We start from the raw sequence: 22,255 nt of genomic DNA on the forward strand, positions 1-22,255 counted from the left end.
ATTGCTTCCCAGTGGGTCATATGGTCTCTTCTCTCCTGTACAATCACTTCCAGTTTATAATATTCCTTTGTGAATTAATATTTTTATATACATTTGCAACTTGGGAAAAATAGATTTGAAGTCAGTGGTTTCCAGTGCTTTGAACACTTGTAATGCCACTAGAGGATTTTTTTGAAGTGTTTTATAGAAATCCCCACAAAATTGTCTAGGATTGATAATTTTTTTTAAAGGAGATCACTTTGTAACAACTGCTATTTCTTCTTAGAAACTGATATGTTTACATTTCTGTCTTTTTATGGTAATTTATTCATTTCATCCAGGTATTTCAATTTATTTGCATACTGTTGAGCAAAGTAATCTCCAAGTTTTTTGGCTCTCCTTTTTCTGGGTTTACTTATACAATGTCATTTAATTTATATAGTTACACTTTCTTTCTGTGTTCCCTTTATTGAACTAGTTATTTTATGTACTCCATTTTTTTGCCTTCCAAAATGTGTTTCATATTTATTTATCTATTTTTCTATACTTTAATTTTGCTTTTGTTTTCTTAACCCAGAGTTTCATTTTCTTCATCTTACTTTGATTTTCCTTTACAAATTTTTATTTTGAGAGTTGTTAAGCTATCAACTCAGCTATTTTATTTTATTTTTTTTCTTTCCAATCCCATGTCTCCTCATTTACAATACAGATCAGGCACAGGGCCTGGGCTGAGGTATCTATCGGGTAGGTTTATCTATGGGGTAGGTTTACTCTGCTTCCTATTGATACATAGTCAGTATAACAACACTGCCTATGGTAAGCTCCAGGAGGCCAAACTCAGATATTTTAAATTCTATCTTTTTAAATTAATATAAATATTTAGGGTTATGACCCTTTGAGGCAGAATTTATACTTATTTTTAATAGTGTGTAGAATAATTTTTAATTTTTCTTTAAAATTTTTAAAAAAATATTCTGCAATTTCAGTTTATATATCTTTCTTGGCCCAAGAAAGAGCTTTTAAATTGTCATACAAAAGGTACATTTTTTTTTTTGGTTTCATCGGTTGTGGGGCCTGAACTCTAGGCCTGGGCACTGTCCTTCAGTTCTTCAGCTCAAGGCTGGCACTCTACCACTTGAGCCACAGCACCACTTCCAGCTTTTTCTGCGTATGTGGTGCTGAGGAATCGAACCCAGTGCCTCATGCATGCAAGGCAAGCACTCTACCACTGAGCAACCTTACAGCCCCAAAAAGTCCCTTTTTGATTATGATTTATTTGTTCTTATATTGGGTTGTGATCGCAAAGTTTTATTGTGATCAAATATTTTAATTAAGGATTACACTCATGATGTAAGATATGATCAGGTTCATAATTTTCTCAATAGATATTTGAAAGTAAGATACATTTTTTTCATTTTCAGGATTAAAGTTCCACATTCATTATGTTTAATTTCTTTTAAGTCTGTTATTTCAAAAGTATACTGATATTTGCTTCAAGAGCCCTAATGCACAGCAAGATGATTAGAGAATGGTATTTGTGTTCTTGAACAAAATGTAAATAGTATATCTTATGTGCTCTGACCACAAAAATGGTAAGTAGGTGAGGCAAGTTATTATTTAGCTAGATTTAACCATTCTACAACGTATATGTAATTTAGGACATGATGTTGTAAATCATAAAAACACAATATTTTCTGTCAATTTTTAAATAATAAAACAAAGTTGCATAGGTATTTTAATACCATAATTAGTGATTTTTCCTTCCATTTCTCTTGTCATGCTATAATTTCTGCATTATGAATTTTGTTATTTTGATTGGTGCACGGATTTTTATGGATTTTTACATCTTTATTGTCCGTTGTACCCCTAGGTATTATCAAGGATGTTTGCTATAAAATACTTTTTATTTGGAATTCTACTTTATCTAATATTGACATCTCAAAAACCACTTTAATTTCAACTCTTCTGAAAGTTTCAGATGTATGTCCTGCATACAAAACCAAGTTAAGCTTTTCTTTGGTCTGAAAATAATTTTTCTTTTTATAGTTGTGTCACCACCATTATTTTTAGTTACATGAAAGATATGCATAGCCTTAGATCTATGTTCTATGCTGTTATTCGATATTATATTATCTGATAGCCATTGATTTTAAAACAATGTTCTACAGAAAACAGGCTTCAAAGGCTCACATTTGTAATTCTAGCTACTCAAGAGCCTGAAAACCAGGGGATCATAGTTTGAAGTCAACCAGAGTATAAAAGTTCAGGAGATTCCATTTTCAGAATAACTAGCAAAAAACTGGGCTGAAATATGGCTCAAGTGGTAGAGTAACAGCTGAGCAAGAAAGGTAAGTGAGCTTGAGACCTTGATTTCAAACCCCAATCTCCTCACACACACAATAAAAGATTTTCCACAGTAATTTTGTGCCTGTGTCTATGTACACATATGCATGCATGTGATCTTTTTATATTTATGGAGGATTGCATTTTTCTATCTTTATTTATTTAGCAACTATAATTTCTTCTTGATGAATTCTTTCCTTTATTAATATGATGTAACTTTGTCTCTTCTGATTGATTTTAGCTTTAAGTCTATTTTATCAGATAGAAGTATGAGAAGTATGAGAAGTACTCATGCCTGCTTTCAACATCTATTGGCTTGGAAGATCTTTTTCTAACCTTTTATCTGAAGTCTATATATATCTATGTCAATGAGATGTTTTTCTTGTAGGCAACAAATATTTGGGTCTTGCTTTTTAATCCAACCTGTCACTGTACATCTTTTGATTCAAGAGTTGAGACCATTGACATTCAGTGTTAGTATTGGAAGTTATATCATATTTACTATCATTGTGTCGTTTTTCTGAGTTTCTTTCTTTCCTGTTCTTCTTTGCTATGGATTTATTCAGGTTTATTCTTTCCTCTATTCTCTTTGTCTTGTTTTTCTTTTGTGCATAGGATTTCTTTCTGTATCTTTTGCAGTGCTACATTAGAAGTCATTAATTTATTTTTATCATGAAAGGATTTTTGTTTCTCAATCATGAAGAGTAACTTAATGGAGTACACTTATTGAGGTTGACAATTTTATATTTCAGAGCTTGCATTATGTACTTCTGTGTCTCCTTCTGTTATTCAAATGGACTTGCCACTGTGTGTGACTTGTCTCTACTCTTTTGAAGCTTGCAATATTGTTTCTTTATTTTGTATATTTAATGGTTTAGCTATACTATGTTTAGGGGTAATCCTCTTATCTTGACTGTTTGGTTTTCTGTAAGCCTCCTCCACTTGGATGATTTCGTCTTTCTGGAGGATGAAAATTTTTTCTATTATTTTACTAGCAAGGTTCTCAATGCCTTTCTCCTTCTATATGCATGATCCAAGGTTGTTGTTTTTTTTCTTGACGTCTGAGTGGTCTTGTGAATTCTATTAATTAGTTTTATGTACGGTTTGCTCTATCAGTCTCTGGTAACCTATTTTCAAGTTCTTTTTTAGCTGGGCTTTTGATCAAGTCTCTTATTTGGGCTATTTAGGTCTTCATTTCCAAGATTTTAGTTTGCTATTTTTTAGTTTGAGCATTTTAGTTGAGTATTTTTCTGTATCATTATTGAATTCCTCTTTCACATCTTGCATTGTCTTCTTCAGTTGTTTGTTTGAATTCTCTTTGAGCTCAGTTTTTTGTTTGTACCCTCCCTGAATTCATGCTGCTTGTTACACATTGTCTCCTTAAATCACTGATCATCCTTGTCATTGTTTCTTTTTTTAATTTGTTGTTTGAAATTTCTTCCTGTGTTGTAGAGTTGTTGGTTCATGAGAAAGCCAAGTTGCTTTGTTTATTCATGAATTTAGTAATTGTTCACTGATATTTATGCACATAGGGACAAGTTTTGGCAGAGATTTCAATTTCCTATGTCCATTTAGTTTGTCATTTTTCACAGGCAATTTAAGACTGGGTATTGATTGGGTTGTGGTATATCGTCCTATTATTCAATTGGATGAAAAGCATGGCTCAGTAGCTAATCAATTTCAATGTTCAACACACTGCACATGAACTTCTGTACTACTGGTGAGGAAGGTTGGCTGTAAACACTATTACAACTGATAAATGACAACCTTGTGTTTATGGCAAGCCCTAATGAAAATCAGTCACCACTACTGTTCCAATATCTTTTGAGGAATAGAGAAGTAAAGATCTAGATATACCATTTTTGACCAGTGTAGAAATAGTAAGAAATAATGGGAATAACACTAATGAATGATACTAGGTATTTGGTTATATAAGAAAGGAAGAAATATGATGTCTGGAGAAATTACATGATTTAGGCCTGAATGAGTGTTCTGTTTCATTCATCAGTCAGTTATAGAGTGAAGGAACAGGCTTTGGATAATAATTATTTCAAAAGGCTCAGCATTATTGTCATCCTGACCTCAGTCAATAGGATTTTGTTCCTGGGCAGGGCAGATGAACCCTTTAACATTTGCCACATCCATGCCAGAATCCTAGCTGCATCTAATCACACTCCTGCTAGGGATTTTGAGTGAGAGCTCTTCTCCACAGATATCAATATATCAATATATCACTATATCACTACCCTACCCATACCTCTTCTGCATAAATTGACGGAGAGTCCAAAACTGCCAGGATACTGAAGCCACTGCCTTTGGTGTATCAGCTCTCTCTAATAGTACTTTTGCCAGGCATCTTGAGCCAAAGCTGGCACTCCTCCATGGGTGACTACATCAGTCACCCCTTGGAGCCTCTGCTGTGTGGTTTAACAGGGAGTCCCAAGCATTCATCCCAGCCACCCCCAGGCATTGCAAGCACCTGCTTCTGGCATCAGTGATGACAGTGTAGCTTCCCACAGTTTAAACTTCTCTGTAGTGCAGTGTTAGACATTCTGCCCTCTCCTCCACTACCTCTTATGACTGACGTATCCCCAAATTCTATATAAAGATTACCTGTCACCCCTTGAGCCATGGTTGCTCCTTACTCCCAGTCTCCTAGAATACTCAGTCTCCAAGAAAAGGAACTATGTCAAAATGGTGTCTGTGGTCCTCTAAGATAAGGGACCACAGAATGCCTTTCTTCATTAAGGCTAGCCTTCCCTATGTATTTGTGAGTCAAGGCCTCACAAATCCTTGTCCTGAAATTTAAGGCTTGTATGTTAGTAGGAATGTCTATTTTAACTTGTAATGGTGTCTTCAGCTTCTCTTTCTCCCATCAGGAAGCCAGAATCATGTTGAAATTTCTCGCTGCTTTTCTTCTGCTCAATTTGTTTTTATGAAGTTTCATGCCTCTGCAACATATTCTTGAAGATTCCTGGTTCTCTTTCTGTCTGTCTTCTAGTCTCTTCAATTCACTAGAGTCTTCTGATTCATGGAGTAAAAATCTCTTTCTTTAAATACAATTCATTCCATGTAAGGATCAATCATGGTATCTTCCTTGCTTTCCATGCCTCTATTATGAATAAAATAAAATTACTATTCCTTAGTGTGGGTTAAATTTTCTTCTACTTTTTGTATTTGACTATCAACTTGAAATAATGCCCATGACTTCCTAATGTTACAGATGAGACAATCATCTCCTTTCTTAAACTCTCCCAATTTATTAGGTTATTAATTTATAAATTTTGATACATTGGGTTACTTTTTGGCACATTATGTTTTGTGGTTTTCGTTCTATTGTTAAATTCATTTATTTTTTACTGTGATTTCTGTTGTATTATTTCTCTAATCATTCTTAGTTTATAAAACCTCACTCTTTAACAACTTCTTCAATAAGGGCCTATGGACATCTAATCTTTTGAGTCCTTAAGTGCTTAAAATATTTTCAACTATTTTTTTTTTTTGTAGAAGAAAAAGATTTATTGGAAGCAGAGCTGACAAGTCCAGGTTCTCACAGGGAGAGGAGAAAATGGTAGCATCTGGCTCCTCAGAGAACCCTTTTATATAGTCAGGGGCTGCAGGTGGGAGGTGCCTCACCTGCCCTACAGGTGCTGCCATTGAATGTGGAGTTTAGGTCTGTAAGGGAGTGTTTGTTGACTTACATTTCCCCCTTTTTGGTTTAATATGTACAATACCGGTCAGGGAGTATGGGCGAAGCTCTTTTTCTGGAGCTGCTTCCTGCTGAGAGGTAGTCCCCCAGGGGAGGGCAGGTACTATACATGAAGTTGACCCAGGTAGTGATGGTTATGAAGATGTTACTTGTCCAGAGCGGGGTCCTTTGGTTCCTCGATGACCGGAGGAAGACTGGGTCCAACCTTTTTTATCTGTACAGACAGGGGTCCAGTTGGATCGGAGGTGTATGAAAGTTCATCAGGCAGGTGACGTTTAACGTGGTGATGAATCCAGTGTGGACAGCCCTGAATCTGTATGGCTGTGGGAGTAGAGAGAATTACTGACTAGGGTCCTTCCCACTTCGCAGAAAGCTTGCTGGAAGTAGGTGCCTGTGGCAGGTAATTTTTTGAAATGTACACTCAGTCCCCAGCATTGGTGGAGAGCCTGGAGGACAATGTGGAGGGCTTAGGGCTATTGATCCACATGTTTCCAGAGAAAAGTGCTCATGTGCTGAAGGAGAGGACAGCACTGGGGGAGGAGGGCTAAAGGAGAGTCCAAAGTCTGAAATAGGGGAGGCACAGGTGGGAGGCCATACATAACTTCAAAAGGACTTAATATTAGACACTTTTATGGAAAGACCCTTAAGCAGAAAAGAGCCAAAGGTAAAAGCTTTAGCCAATCCAGATGCAGTTCAAGGACAGTTTGGTTAGAGTTCGCTTAAGGGAGGGTTGGCATGTTCCACCTTCCCTGAGGACGAGGGGTGATAGAGAATATGAAAAGACCAGGAGACATTTAGAGACTTAGCCAATAGCTGAGTCATGGAGGAGACAAATTCCAGGCTGTTGAACATCGGGATGGAAGCAGGCAGGCCAAAGCAGGGAATTATTTCCTGTAAGAGATGTTGAGACACAGAGGAGGCTCTCTTGTTGGTGGTGGGAAATGCCTCTATCCATCCTGTGACGGCATCTACAAGCACCAGCAGGTACTTGTACTTGTGGACGACTGGCATATGGGTAAAATCAATTTGCCAATCCACTCCTGGAAGGTTACCTTGAGCCTGATGGATTCGAAAGGGAGGTGGCCACAAATTGGTATTTGGATTTGCCCTTTGGCATACTTTGCAGGTCTGATCTAGCAACACCTGAAGGAAGAGAATATGAGAGGGAGGCATAGTTTGGAGCCCCTTATAGTTTAGTAACTCAGAGAGGTGATGGTGAGAGAGGATGGTAAAGGCTGTGCCAAAGGTTAGCTTCTTTGATTTCTGTAGACAGAAGAGGAGGCTAGGACACAGAGGCAAGGAACCCAGCCCCTGATGGTAAGGTCTAGGCAGTTTGACAAATAAGCAACTAGTGCAAGTGAAGGTCCAATTGTTGACCTAAAACTTCTAATGCAAAACACAGTTACATACAGAAAGAACGGATGTGAAAGATCTGGCATCCTAAGAACAGGGGTCTGTGATAAGGACCATTGGAGCCTCCTAAAGGGAGAAGTGAGAGAGGAGGGGAATAAAAGAGGTTCCTCAGGTGACCCTCTAACTGCTTCATATAAGGGATGAATAGGAGGGAGTAGTTGGGGATCCAGGACCTGAGGTAGCCGGTTAGACCAAAAAGGAAAGAAGCTCAGACTTAGTGGAGAGGTTAGGGTAGTTAGTAATCTGAAGTTTTCTGTATAGTAATAGCCTTATGCGTGGGAGTGAGTTGAACATCCAGATAAGTCATGTCCTGCTGAATGACCTCTACCTGGACTCAGCATCCCTGGAAGGCCAGAAAGTTAAGAAGTGTTACACTTATGCCCTCTGAAGAGCAAGACAATCCATTGAGGCACAGTTAAAGATAACAAACAAATTTATTTACACTATTCACACCAGAAAGGAGGCCTGAGACTACCTTGTCCTGGGCTAGATACCCAGAACTAAGAGCAGCCTCGATCACCAAACCTCCAAGCCTCCCACAGGAGGCCCTGATCCCCTGACCTTTATGAATTGGTCTGCAAACTTCCAAACCTCAGATCTCCAAAGCTCCAAACCTCCAAAAGGGGAAGGCTTTTCCTTTCCTCCCTTCCTCCTTCTCTGCAGGCCTCTCCACTCTCCATAGGCCTGCCCTGATCTGTTCCGGGAGGCACCTCTCCACAGGCCTCTCTAGAGGGAGACCCAAATGGCCCCTTGAGGAGACCCCAAATGGCTTCTCGAGGAAGCCCCAAATGACCTCTGGAGGAGGCTCCAAAAGACCTCTAGAGGCTTTCCTTGCTCTCCTCAGGCCTGCCCTCAGGACTCTTCTAAGGCTCTTCTCAGACTCTTCTCAGGACTCCCCAACCAGCAGCCAAGATATAGGCTGTATCCCTCTCCCCTTTTGGCGGCATGCCCACAGCCCTTCAGCGGCATGGCACACCCCTCTGGCAGCAGCCCCATAGGGCGGTGATTTCAGCCTTTCAATGCCCCATTCCCTCTGGTGGCCCCATCTGTGGAGCAGTAAGGCTCTCCTCTTGATGCCCTGCCCCCTCCAGTGGGTCAGGCCATGGGGCCACGCTGATTATTGGGGCCCCACTGGTTATTACATTACCATATGGTTATAACACAATAGCTTGATGGAACTGCAGAGGAGAATATCCACATATTGGATAAGGGTGGATGGTTGTAAATTTAGGTTTCCTAAGTCTCTTGCTAGAGTTTGGCCAAACAGATGGGAACTATCCCAGAACCCCTGTGGCCACACAGTACAGGTGAGCTGAGTTAAGGTTTGGGTGACAGGGTCAGTCCATGTAAAGGCAAAAAGGTCCTGGGAAGGGGCTGAGAAGGTGGCTCAGTGGTTAAAGCGCTTGCCTTGCATGCCTGAGGCCCTGGGTTCGATTCCTCAGCACCACATAAGCAAAAAAAAAAGAAAAAAGCCGGAAGTGGCACTGTGGCTCAAGTGGTAGAGCGCTAGCCTTGAGCTGAAGAGCTGAGGGACAGCGCCCAGGCCCAGAGTTCAGGCCCCACGACCGGACCCAAAAAAAAAAAAAAAAAAAGGTCCTGGGAAGAAAGGGACAAAGGGATAGTAAAAGAGGCATCTTTTAAGTCCAATACTGAATAAAAGGCAATCGTCCTAGGGATTGTGGAAAGCAGTGTAGAAGGGCTGGACACAACAGGTGGTAAGGGAATAAGTCCTGCACAAGGTGGAATGAGCTGTTAGTTCTGGCTATCGCTAAGATGGGGAGAGTTAGTAGGGAGTTACAGCTCCTTTCTCAGTGAGTCTTTAACAACTGGTTGGAGTCCCAGAAGACTGTGGTGAGGGAGGAGTCCTGGGGCTGTGCAAGCAAATGTAAGGGGTCCCTCAGGGAGATGTGAATAGGAGAGTGGGGCTTAGCAAGAGAGGGGCTGTGAGTATCCCGCACCTTAGAGTCCACCTCAGAGGGTAGAAAAGGAAATCTGAGGGGTAGGTGAGCCTACTAAAGCCATCAACAAAGAGATTGTAGGGGAGGATGAGTCACTATCATGTTGTGACAATTGGGAAGGGCATAGGGCAATAGAGGCTCCAGATTTGGCCAAAAGGTCCCTGCCCAGCAGTGGAACTGGACAGTGGGAAATCACAAGGAAGGACTGACAAAAGGTCACTCCTGAAAAAAGACAAATGACAGGAGGAGGTTTGGGGGGCATGTAAGGTTTTCCCTCCACCTCAACTGTGGAGGTATCGGCAAGGTAAGTCTGGTCATGGAATTCAGTGAGCACTGAATACATAGCCCCTGTGTCCACCAAAAGCAAGATTATCTTATCTGCAACCATGATTGTCACCCTGGGTTCCTGTGTGGTGATGGAGTGGTCAAAGCCAGGAGCTTAGGCTTCCTCAGTCTTCTCTGGTAGCCAGTCCCAGAACATCAGGAAGAGGCGATGGGGCTGTAGTGGATGGCCACCATCCCTGAGAGGACGATGGACAGACCACGGTCCAGTGCACTGAACCATTGCATTTGGGGCATGGCTGGGTTGGCTTTCGTGGCTGTGGGCAGGCTGAACCTCTATAGCCTGTCTGGCCACAGGGGACAGGTTCCCCTCCAGTGGCCCTTTGGACCATATCTATAGCAGGAATCAGGTGGAGCCCATTGGGAAGGGATTGCCTGCAAGGCCTGAGGCTGGTGGATTTTTGCTAGCATTTGGTACTTGAGGTTTTTGGCCCTTTCCTCCCAGTCGTGATTCACCTTAAAGGCTGCCTTCATAGCCTTACTAGTGGATGTTAGGGGCCCCTTACCTAGTTTTTTAAATTTATCTCGAATGCCCAGAGTGGATTGATTAATCAAATGAGTCATTAAACAGCATTGTCCGCCCACAGACTCGGTGTCTAGGTTAGGATACTGAAGGAGGGTCTAACTCAGTCTGGCCCAAAAGGCAGATGGGTTTTCATTTTTGTCTTATATGATTGTAGTCATATTGGCATAGTTGATGGCTTTGTGGCCCACCTGTTTGACATCCTCAATTATACAGGCAATAAAATAGTTTTGCCTTTGGTAGCCACCAGGGGAATTGAAACCCCAGTGAGGCTCCTGGTCAGGCGTTGCCTCAGTCCCAGTTGGATGACCGGTGGTGGTCTGGTGGGTCTCATCTGCATAGTGGCGGGCCTTTTCTCAAGCCTCCCACTGTTCCCCTGGTAGGAGGGTACCACTCAAGATTACATACACATCACATTACATATACACAGGCCAGGCAAATCTCGATCTGGGATAAAGTATCTAATGAAAACGACACATGTACCATAATTATTCTGTCAGTCCCTGCCACCTTGTGTAATGATATTTATCGCCAGGGGAGCTGACAAGGCCAAGTTCCCACATGGGAGAGGAGAAAGTGGTGGCCTTTTCAACTATTCTTTAAAACCATCTTTCTTAAAAATAAATAAATAAATAAAACCATCTTTCTTTTATTTTTTCAATTTCTATAATCTCTATCTCTATCTCATATACACCATGATTTTGCACTATGTCTACCTATATTTTCTTGTTCTCTCTTGTGTGTGTGTGTGTGTTGGACATGGGGCTCAAACTCAAGGCCTGGGTACTGTCCCTGAGCTTTTGTGCTCAAGGCTAGCACTATACTACTTTGAGCCACAGTGCCACTTCTGGTTTTCTTATCAGAAATTAATTGGTGATGAGTCTCATGGACTTTCCTGGCTTCGATCCTCAGGTCTCAGCCTCCTGAGTTGCTAGGTTCACAAGCATGAGCTACCAGCACCTGGTCCTCTCTTAACAGCTTATGTTTTCATATAATAGTCTTATCTTATTTCTTCTACTTTTATTTATTTAGTTCTAGGGATTAAACAAGGTCCTTGCAGGAAAGCTTTGCCACTGAGCTACAACTCTAGCTTTCCTCTGCTTTTTAAAATTTGAGTCCTGATCAAAGATGACATCAGAAAATGGAAAGACCTCCCATTTTCATGGATAGGTAGAACTAATATTGTGAAAATGACTATAATGTCAAAGGTGATCTGTAAATTTAATGCAATCCCCATCAAAATGATATTCTCCACATGTAGAGAAAACAAACCAAAAATTCAATGAAACAGAAGACCTCAAATAGCCAAAGCAATTCTAGGAAAAAAAAAAAAAAAAGGGAATTCTGGTACTATCATGATCCCAGAACTCAAGCTCTGCTACAGAACTATAATAACAAAAACAGCTTGGTACCAGCACAAAAACAGGCCAGAAGATCACTGGATCAGACTAGAAGATCCAGAAATAAAGACATATACTAATATTTGGCAAGGAAGCCAAAAATGTATGGTGGAAAAAAGATAGTCTCTTCAATAATTGGTGTTGGGCATCCATGTATAGAAAAATAAATTAGATCCTTGTTTGTAATCATGCACCAATATTAACTCAAAGCGGATCCAAAACCACAGCATCAGACTTGAAATTTTGAAACTACTGCAACATGAAATAAGAGCAATCCCTGCTTTCACTGTATTTGATGTAGGTATAATTTGTGGAGGGGAAGGGAAAAAACAAATCATTTAAATAGGGATACAGGTGGACCCATTGCAACAATGAGATGTACAAGTCATTATGTCAAAAACGAACTTTACAACTTTAGGTGGAGGGCGGGGGAAGATGGGAAGGGATGAGAAGGGGAACAAAGGAGGAGGCTGCAATGCTTGATAAGAAATGTACTCATTATCTTGCCCATGTAATTGTAACTCCTCTGTATGGTATTTTCACAATTTAAAAAAAAACTAACTAAATAAATAAAACATTGATGAAATTTTGGGGGGAAAAAAGAAACACTAGAATTTAGAGGCATAGGCAGAAACATTTTTGAAAAGAATCCCAGGGGCACAGCATATAGGAAAGAGACTTGACAAATGGGATTACATAAAAATAAACAGTTTTTTCACAACAAAAGATATAATTACTAAACTAGAAAGACAGCCAACAGATTGGTAGAAAATTCTTACCAGCTATACATCTAACAAAGGCCTAATGTCCAAAATATACAGCAGCTCACAAAATTAACATCTCCCAAAACTAATAAACCAATCAATAAATGGGCAGAAGAGTTAAAGAGAGACTTCTCAATAGGGGAACTAAGAATGGCAAATAGACACATGGGCAAATGCTCACCATCCCTAGCCATAAAGGAAATAACAAATGAAAACAACTTTGAGATTCCATATCACTCCAATTAGATTGGCAACATCGAGAACTTAAGCAACAAATGCTAGCAGGGATGAAGGGAAAAAGAAGCTATGTGGCTTTGTTGGTGGGAACGTAAACTATTATAACCACTCTGGAAGCAGGTTTGGAGGTTCTTCAAAAAACTAAACACAGAAGTTCCCTATGACCCAACCCAGGGCCTCTACCACTGAGCCACCTTCCCAGCCCTCTTATTTAAATTTTTATCTTTTCTATATCTTATGCATCAGATAGGGGGATTTTGAATCCAAGAGATTATAAAACTATTCTGATTAGCAGATAGTTAGAATTGGGTCTTTGATTCTTGGCTCACTATCAAGTGAACAGAATAACTCTTCTCTTTGTACTTAGTAAAGCACCTTGCCTTTAGACTCTTCAAGCCCACTTTAAAATTGACATAGATATAAATTTTATTTGTTGTTGTTCTTTTGAAATCATTTACTAAAGGACTAAAATGATTCACTTTCCATTTCCTTCTAAATTTGAATTTTAAATAAAGTAGAAGAACTTTGAATGGTATCAATCTTTGTTCTATGGTGATTAACATTCTGGCTAGTCATATGCTATCTTAGTTTCTTTACCATTCGTTGGACCTGTGTTTAAACTCAAATATACAAAGCAACATTCAACCTGTATTAAAAAAAAAAAAGTGAAGATCTGAAACTAACAATTTAATGACACAGCTAAACCTCCTTGAAAAAGAGCAGCAAGATAAACCCCAATCCAGTAGACGGAAAGAAATAATCAAAATTAAACCAGAATTAAATGAATTAGAATCCAAAAAAACTATAGAAAGAATCAACAAAACAAAGAGTTTGTTCTTCGAAAAACTTAACAAAATTGACAGACCCTTAGCAAATCTTATCAGAAAAAGAAGAGAACACACCCAAATTAATAAACTCAGAGATGAGAATGGAAACATCACCACGGAAACAACCAAGATTCAGAACATTATAAGGGAATACTTCTCAAAACTCTATGCTAATAAGTTTGAGAACTTGACAGAAATGGACCTTTTCCTAGCAAATATTGACATGCTAAAACTAAACCAAGATGAGTTAAACTATCTTAACAGGCCCATATCAAGCACTGAAATAGAAACAGCAATAAGAGACCTCCCAGCTAAGAAAAGTCCAGGACCAGATGGTTTTACAGCAGAATTTTACAAGGCATTCAAAGCAGAGTTCACACCAATACTCCTCCAACTCTTCAATGAAATTGAAAGAGAAAGCTCACTACTGAACACATTCTATGAAGCCATCATAACCCTCATCCCAAAACCAGGCAGGGACTCATCAAAGAAAGAGAACTATAGACCCATTTCTTTGATGAATATTGATGCAAAACTTCTCAACAAAATTTTGGCCAATCGACTTCAACAATTCATCCAAAAAATCATACACCACGATCAAACAGGATTCATTTCAGGGATGCAAAGCTGGTTCAATATACGCAAATCAATTAATATTATTCATCACATCAACAGGAGCAAGAACAAGAACCACATGGTTATCTCAATAGATGCAGAAAAAGCATTTGACAAGATCCAACACCCCTTCATGATGAAGGTTTTGGAAAAATTAGGAATCCATGGAACATTCCTCAATACAATAAAGGCTGTATAAGACAAACCTACAGCCAGCATTATACTCAATGGTGAAAAACTAAAGCCATTTCCTCTTAACTCAGGAACAAGACAAGGATGCCCACTCTCTCCACTTCTCTTCAATCTAGTATTAGAATGCCTAGCTACAGCAATAAGACAAGATGCAGACATAAAGGGGATCCAAATAGGGAAAGAAGAAATAAAACTCTCCCTCTTTGCAGATGACATGATCTTGTATTTAAAGAATCCCATAGACTCCACTCCCAAATTACTCAAGCTGATTCAAAACTTTGGCAAAGTAGCAGGTTATAAAATTAACCCCCCCAAATCAATGGCTTTTCTGTATGCCAACAATGAGAAAAGTGTGGCTGAAATTAGGAAAGCAACTCCATTTGTAATAGCCCCACAAAAAATAAAATACCTCGGAATGAACTTAACTAAAGAAGTGAAGGACCTCTATGATGAAAACTTTAAAATCTTGAAAAAGGAAATTAACACAGAACTTAAAAAATGGCAAAACCTCCCATGCTCCTGGATTGGAAAGATTAACATCGTAAAAATGGCAATACTTCCCAAGGCTATCTACAAATTCAACGCAATACCTATCAAAATTCCACCCTCATTCTTCAAGGAAATAGAAGAGGCAATCCAAAAATTCATATGGAACAATAAAAGACCCCGAATAGCAAAAACGCTCCTCAGCGGAAAGAACACTGCTGGAGGAATATCAATACCAAATTTCAAACTCTACTATAAAGCCATAGTAATCAAAACAGCTTGGTATTGGCATAAGAACAGACCTCAGGACCAATGGAATAGAATTGAAAACCCAGAAATGAACCTACAGACCTATAGCCATCTAATCTTCGATAAGGGAGCTAAAACAATAGAATGAAAGAAAGACACCCTCTTCAGTAAATGGTGCTGGCAAAATTGGTTAACTACATGTAGAAAACTAAAGCTAGATCCTTATATATCACCCTGCACCAGAATCAACTCCAAATGGATCAAAGACCTTGAACTCAAAGCAGACACTCTGAAAACATTACAGGATGGAATAGGAGAAACCCTAGGTCTCCTTGGCTCAGGCCGAAATTTTTTGAATAGAGACCCGGAAACACAACAAATCAAAGAAAGGTTGGACAAATGGGATTGCATAAAGTTGCAGAGCTTCTGCAGGGCAAATGACATAGCTAGCAAGATCAATAGAAAACCCACGGATTGGGAGAAGATCTTTACTAGCCATACAACGGACAAGGATCTCATATCTAAAATATACTTGGAACTCAAAAAATTAAACCCCCCAACAACAAATCCTCAAAGAAACAACTGCCCAATAAATAAGTGGGTGAACAAAACCTCAAATATGTATTTTAATGTTTTTGTTTCTTTCATGCATGTGTTTCTAACGCATTTATAAGATTATTTCTTTGTTGCTTTGTATGTCCCTCCCCCACAGTGTAACCCCCGCTTTCACTATATTTGATGTCAGTATAACATGTGGAGGAGATGGGGACAAGCAAGTCGTTTAAGGATTCAGGTGGACCTGTTGCAACAATGAGAAGTACAAAATGTCATGTCAAAACCAGCTTTACAATGTCGGTGGGGGGGGGGAGGGGGGGTATGATTGGTTGGGAGGGAGGGGGGAGGCTGGGAAGGGAGGTGAAGGGTAAACAAAGGAGGAGGCTGCAATGCTTGGTAAGAAATGTATGCATTATCCTGCCCATGTAATTGTAACCCCTCTGTACAGTATGTTCTCAAATAAAATAAAATAAAATTTAAAAAAAAAAAAAAAAAAGACTTAAAGAGAAACTTCTCTGAAGAAGAAAGAAGGATGGCCAATAGACACATGAAGAAATGTTCAACATCCATAGCCATAAAAGAAATGCAAATCAAAACAACATTGAGATATCACCTCACCCCAGTTAGAACGGCAAAAATCAAGAACTCTAACAACAACAGATGCTGGAGGGGATGTGGACAGAAAGGAACCTTACTTCATTATTGGTGGGAATGTAAACTTGTTCAACCACTTTGCAAAGCAGTATGGAGGTTCCTTAAAAGACTTCACATAGAACTCCCCTATGACCCAGCAATCCCACTTTTGGGCATTTACCCAAATGTTTACAAACAAGACCAGACTAAAGCTACCAGCACAACTATGTTTATTGCAGCATTATTTACCATAGCTAAGATATAGAACCAACCCAGATGCCCCTCAGTAGATGAATGGATCAAGAAAATGTGGTATATATACACAATGGAATTCTATGCCTCCATCAGAAAGAATGACATTGCTCCATTTGTTAGGAAATGGAAAAACTTGGAAAAAATTATATTAAGTGAAGTAAGCCAGGCCCAAAGAAACATAGGTCCCATGGTTTCCCTTATTTGCAATATCTAGTATATGTATGAGTCAAGCGGAAAAGGTCAGATAATGTGATGTCAGGAAAATGAACCCTTAGATATGTACTTTAATGCTTTTTTCTTTCAAGCATGTGTTTCTAACGCATTTATAAGATTATGTCTTTGTTGCTTCATATGTCCCTCCCCCACAGTATAACCCCTGCTTTCACTATATTTGATGTCAGTATAACTTGTGGAGGAGATGGGGAAAAACCAGTTGTTTAAGGATACAGGTGGACCTGTTGCAACAATGAGAAGTACAAGTTGTCATGTCCATGTCCAAAACGAGCTTTACAACGTCTGTGGGGGGGGGGGAGGGAAGGGGGGGAAGGAGAAGGATTGGGATTGGGGGGGAGGGGGGAGGCTGGGAAGGGAGGTGAAGGGTAAACCAAAGGAGGAGGCTACAATGCTTGGTAAGAAATGTACGCATTATCCTGCCCATGTAATTGTAACCCCTCTGTACAGTATGTTCACAAATAAAATTAAATTAAATTTTAAAAAAAAGTGAACTCTTAGCACCTATTGAACTGAGTCAAAGCCATGTCATCTTGGATCAAACACTGACTGAATCCCCAGATGAGACATTCATACTCTACCTTTCCCAATATAGGTAAATACATTTACCTTATAGAATAAGTCAGCATGGTGAAAATAACAAGGACTCTACTGCTAATGTTGCACTATTAGCCTTTGCTTTCCTTAAATAAAGTTTTACCAAGTACTTTAAGGCAAGACCCAAGAACTTCAAGTTTTAGCTGACTTCAAGGTAATGGATAGCTATGTCTGAGATAATTTCACATAATGGAAAAAAGGCTTCCTTTTCTTTCTTCCTTCCTTCCTTTTTCTTTATTCTTCTTTCTTTCCTCACTTCCTAATTTCCTTCTTTCTTCTTCCTTTAAATCTCTTTTTCTCCCTCTCCCTCTCCTTTCTCCCTCCCCCTCTCATCTGTTTTGTTGTCCTCCCTCAGACTTCAAAAGGCCAGGATTATAGTCTTGCTCCATCATGCCCAGTTTCTCTTTCTTTTCTACATTTTGTTCCTATCTCCATCTCTCTCTCTCTTCAATTCTTCTGATGCACTACCAGCTAACATTGTACATCTTTAACTCAACAAACACATACATTGCACCTACTACAAGCCAACACAGTTATAAGAGCTGGAGAAATAACTTTTATTGAAAGCTATAAAATCTTGATGTATTCTGAGGGAAAGAAACAGTAGGAATTCAATCAATATAGTAGGAAGGCTGCTGTGCTATAGCTTATTGTTATCTCCAGTCTGGAAGTGTAGAAACAAACATTCGTTGTGGTTTGCACAGTTTTTGTTTATTATACATCATTTTCTCCTTCAGCCAGATTTGTAGCTTATAAAAATAACTAAATATTTGCTTACAAATTGTTATAATGAAAATCTGTAGCCTGCTGCAGTAAGATTCATGGTCATGATAACTTTCAAGGCATTTGTTTGCATTTGGAGTGTGGGGGAAATCATTTAAATTTAAAATTTTCATGTAAATTATTTATATGTGGTGTCTAAGATGCAACACAATTACTACAACATTTTTTTTTAGAAGCAAAGCAGAAGTTTAAAATTTATAAATACCTCTTTACATTTTGGCGGTGCTCGATATAGTTTTCTAGAAAGCTGTATTTTTTGTTGTTTGAATAGCAGTTAGCTGTTTTCACTCTCTCTAACAGATGGAACCAAAGCATTGTGAACATTTTTATTAAAACAGCAAATGAAGCTATGAAAGGAGTGTCACATTGCCAAGTATTCATCTTGCAAATTAAATTCTACAACTTAGCAGGTGGTTTAAGTTCCCTTTAGAAATTTTAAATCAGCTTATTTCATTTCTCTGTGGTTTAACAGAGACACAGGTTCACTGCTGCATTCACGAGCACAGAATCTGTTTGCATGCTTCTAAGAATTGACAGTTGGGGAAATATTTGCTAACTCTCACTCAAAATGGTTCATGATTGCCACATTCAGATGGTAGAGTCTTCAAATTTCCTTCACGGTTCAGTTCTACCATTTGTCTCAGGAATCTGTTTATAGAGCCCTGATGTATCCAAAAATTTAAAGCCCACGATCAATATGGTTTGGGACCATTTTGATATAGCATATCATTCAATGTCTGACATTATGCACTGCTCTATATAGAAATCTCTGATACTTAGCCAGTCTGCTTCGAGTTTAGAGGATAACAGTCAAATGTAGCTGTCCCTTACTATCTGTTGATTGCTTCCAATTCCCTCTGCAGATCTCCAGATCCATGCATGCTCAAATCTCTTAAATAAAAATGGTGTTACATTCATCTATAATCTAGGGATATATAAGCACTTGATACTTAATACCATATTCCTATATCACTTATACTATCTTATATGATGTAACTGCTATAGTCACAATACTGTAATGTTTAGGGAATCATAATTTTTATAGTTAATTCCTGTTTAGTAGAGACAATTTTTTGAATATTTTAATTTGAGGTTGGTGGGGTTTGCAAATGTAGAACAGAAGGCTGACTGTAATTAGTTGTTTCTAGTCTCCACTGATGTACTGGCGAGATGCAAGTGTATTAAAGAGCCCCTTTCTTTGCAGAGGTGAGGAAATAGGGTAATGTATGTTGTGTCTATTTTCACTGCCATAAGATTAATGTCTTCAAAACATCATATTCCTTGCCCATAAGCTTTCAGCATTTCTCCACAACCTACAATATAAAATTAGTCTCATCATTCACAGACTTTGTCACCTTAGCCCCAGACTGACACTTCTTTGCATACACTCTGTGCACATGCACTAAGGCATCTTCTTGTTCCTCTTTAATTGTCTAGATCCTTAAGCTATAGCTTAAGTCACAGTACAGAGAAACCCTCCTTACGTATCTCAATTTATTCTCGCTTCATCTTCTTTAAGGCTCTCTAGCACCACTTATAACTTGGTAGCATAAGTATTGCTTTTAATTTTCATATATGTATTGGGTGTCCTAATTAAAGGGTGAGATCTTGAAGTTAGAGTTGACAATTTATGCATTGAATTACTAACATTTTAGTGCCCAGGACATAGCAATCAGTCATATGAATGTCGGGAAGCTAAGCAAGATTTTACCAGGCTACAGGTTCAAAATCATAATTAAACTAAAATTGCTTGTCTAGCATGATTTCTCTTCTTCCTTTGATGTTTCCTTGGGGAAATTCTTTTTTTTTTTTTTTATTGTGAGAATACCGTATGGAGGAGTTACAATTACAAGGGCAAGATAACCAGTACATTTCTTATCAAGCATTGTTGCCTCCTCCTTTGTTTCCCCTTCCTATCCCTTCCCATACTCCTCTCCTCCCCACCCGATCCTCCCCTCCCACCCCCCACCAAAGTTGTTAAGTTCGTTTTTCCAACATAACGACTTGTACATCTCATTGTTGCAATGGGTCCACCTGTATCCCTAGTTAAATGATTTGTTTTTTTCCCTTCCCTCCACAAATTATACCAACACCAAATGCAGTGAAAGTATGGGTTATACTGTGGGGGAGGGACATACAAAGCAACATTTACTCAAATGATCACAAACAAGACCACACTAAAGCTACCAGCATAACTATGTTTATTGCAGTATTATTTACCATAGCTAAGATATGGAACTGACCCAGATGCCCCTCAGTAGATGAATGGATCAAGAAAATGTGGTATATATACACAATGGAATTCTATGCCTCCATCAGAAAGAATGACATTGCCCCATTTGTTAGGAAATGGAAAGACTTGGAAAAAATTATATTAAGTGAAGTAAGCCAGGCCCAAAGAAACATAGGTCCCATGGTTTCCCTTATTTGCAATATCTAGTATATGTATGAGTCAAGCGGAAAAGGTCAGATAATGTGATGTCAGCAAAATGAACCCTTAGATATGTATTTTAAGGTTTTTTTCTTTCATGCATGTGTTTCTAACACATTTATAAGATTATCTCTTTGTTGCTTTGTATGTCCCTCCCCCACAGTATAACCCCTGCTTTCACTATATTTGATGTCAGTATAACTTGTGGAGGAGATGGGGAAAAACCAGTTGTTTAAGGATACAGGTGGACCTGTTGCAACAATGAGAAGTACAAGTTGTCATGGCCAAAACGAGCTTTACAACGTCGGTGGGGGGGGGGGGGGGAAGGGGGGGGAAGGAGAAGAATTGGTATTGGGGGGGAGGGGGGAGGCTGGGAAGGGATGTGAAGGGTAAACAAAGGAGGAGGCTGCAATGCTTGGTAAGAAATGTATGCATTATCCTGCCCATGTAATTGTAACCCCTCTGTACAGTATGTTCTCAAATAAAATAAAATAAAATTTAAAAAAAATAAAAATAAAAGAAAAAAGTAAAAAAATTAAAAAAAAAAAAAAGAATGACATTGCCCCATTTGTTAGGAAATGGAAAGACTTGGAAAAAATTATATTAAGTGAAGTAAGCCAGGCCCAAAGAAACATAGGTCCCATGGTTTCCCTTATTTGCAATAACTAGTATATGTCTGAGTCAAGCAGAAAAGGTCAGATAAGTTGATGTTAGGGGAATGAACCCCAAGATAAGTATTCAAATGTTTTTTTGTTTTTTTTCCTTTCATGCAATTGTTTCTATCATATTTATAAGATGATTTCTATGTTGCTTTGTATGTCCTTGGGGAAATTCTTAACCTGTCAAATACAACCTAGTAATTCCTACTCCAGAGCAGAAATCAAATAAAAGTAGGTTGTATTTGACAGGTAAGAAAGTGCACCAACAACTTCTAGATATTAGAAAGTGCAAGAGGGCTGGGAAGGTGGCTCAGTGGTAGAGCGCTTGCCTTGCATGCATGAGGCCCTTGGTTTGATTCCTCAGCACCACATAAGCAGAAAAAGCCAGAAGTGGCATTGTGGCTCAAGTGGTAGAGTGCTAGCCTTGAACTGAAGAGCTGAGGCACAGCACCCAGGCCCAGAGTTCAGGCCCCACGACCAACAACAAAAAAATAAAAAAAGTGCAAGAAAAGTTTAATCCTCACTCATGCTGTGTGCTCACTATAAGTTGGCTCACAGCTCTCCTTCACATCACCATCACTCCAAAGCCTGGATTCTCTCTTTTGAGAGAGTTCTTGATTGCCTGGCAAATCATACTAACACATATGTGTTAGTACATATCTGAATTATAAATTAATAAAATAGCATTGGAATTCAAAGGTAAACATTTACAACAGAGGTCAATTGGCTTTAGAAAAATAGTGCCAAGACAATTCATGAGGAAAAAGTCATTCCAATGCTTGACACGTAGATATACACATTAAAAATGGATAGTCAAACCACAAGTTCATAAATAAACAAAAATTTACTGAAAATGGGTCATCGATTAAAATGTAAAAACTAAATGTAAAGGTAGATATGAAAGTTAAACTTATAAAACTCCACATAAGAATCCATTTTCATGACCCCAGTTGTGTCATGTATTATACAACCAGCAGCTTACTTGTCTTAGACATAACGGCTCAAGCCTTTTAGCTTAACTACTTAGTAGGCAGAAATGGAAGATCATCAAAGACACAAAACTTCTTGAGGCTC

General features: G+C 38.9%; 1 pseudogene; it reads right to left on the reverse strand.

The window, feature by feature from the left end:
• Window positions 1-663: 663 nt before the first annotated feature.
• Window positions 664-812, reverse strand: LOC122112969 (annotated as a pseudogene).
• Window positions 813-22,255: the final 21,443 nt, after the last annotated feature.

Source organism: Dipodomys spectabilis, unplaced genomic scaffold, assembly GCF_019054845.1.
Source record: "Dipodomys spectabilis isolate Male_0828 unplaced genomic scaffold, ASM1905484v1 ptg000095l, whole genome shotgun sequence".
In the NCBI taxonomy this organism is placed as follows: domain Eukaryota; kingdom Metazoa; phylum Chordata; class Mammalia; order Rodentia; family Heteromyidae; genus Dipodomys; species Dipodomys spectabilis.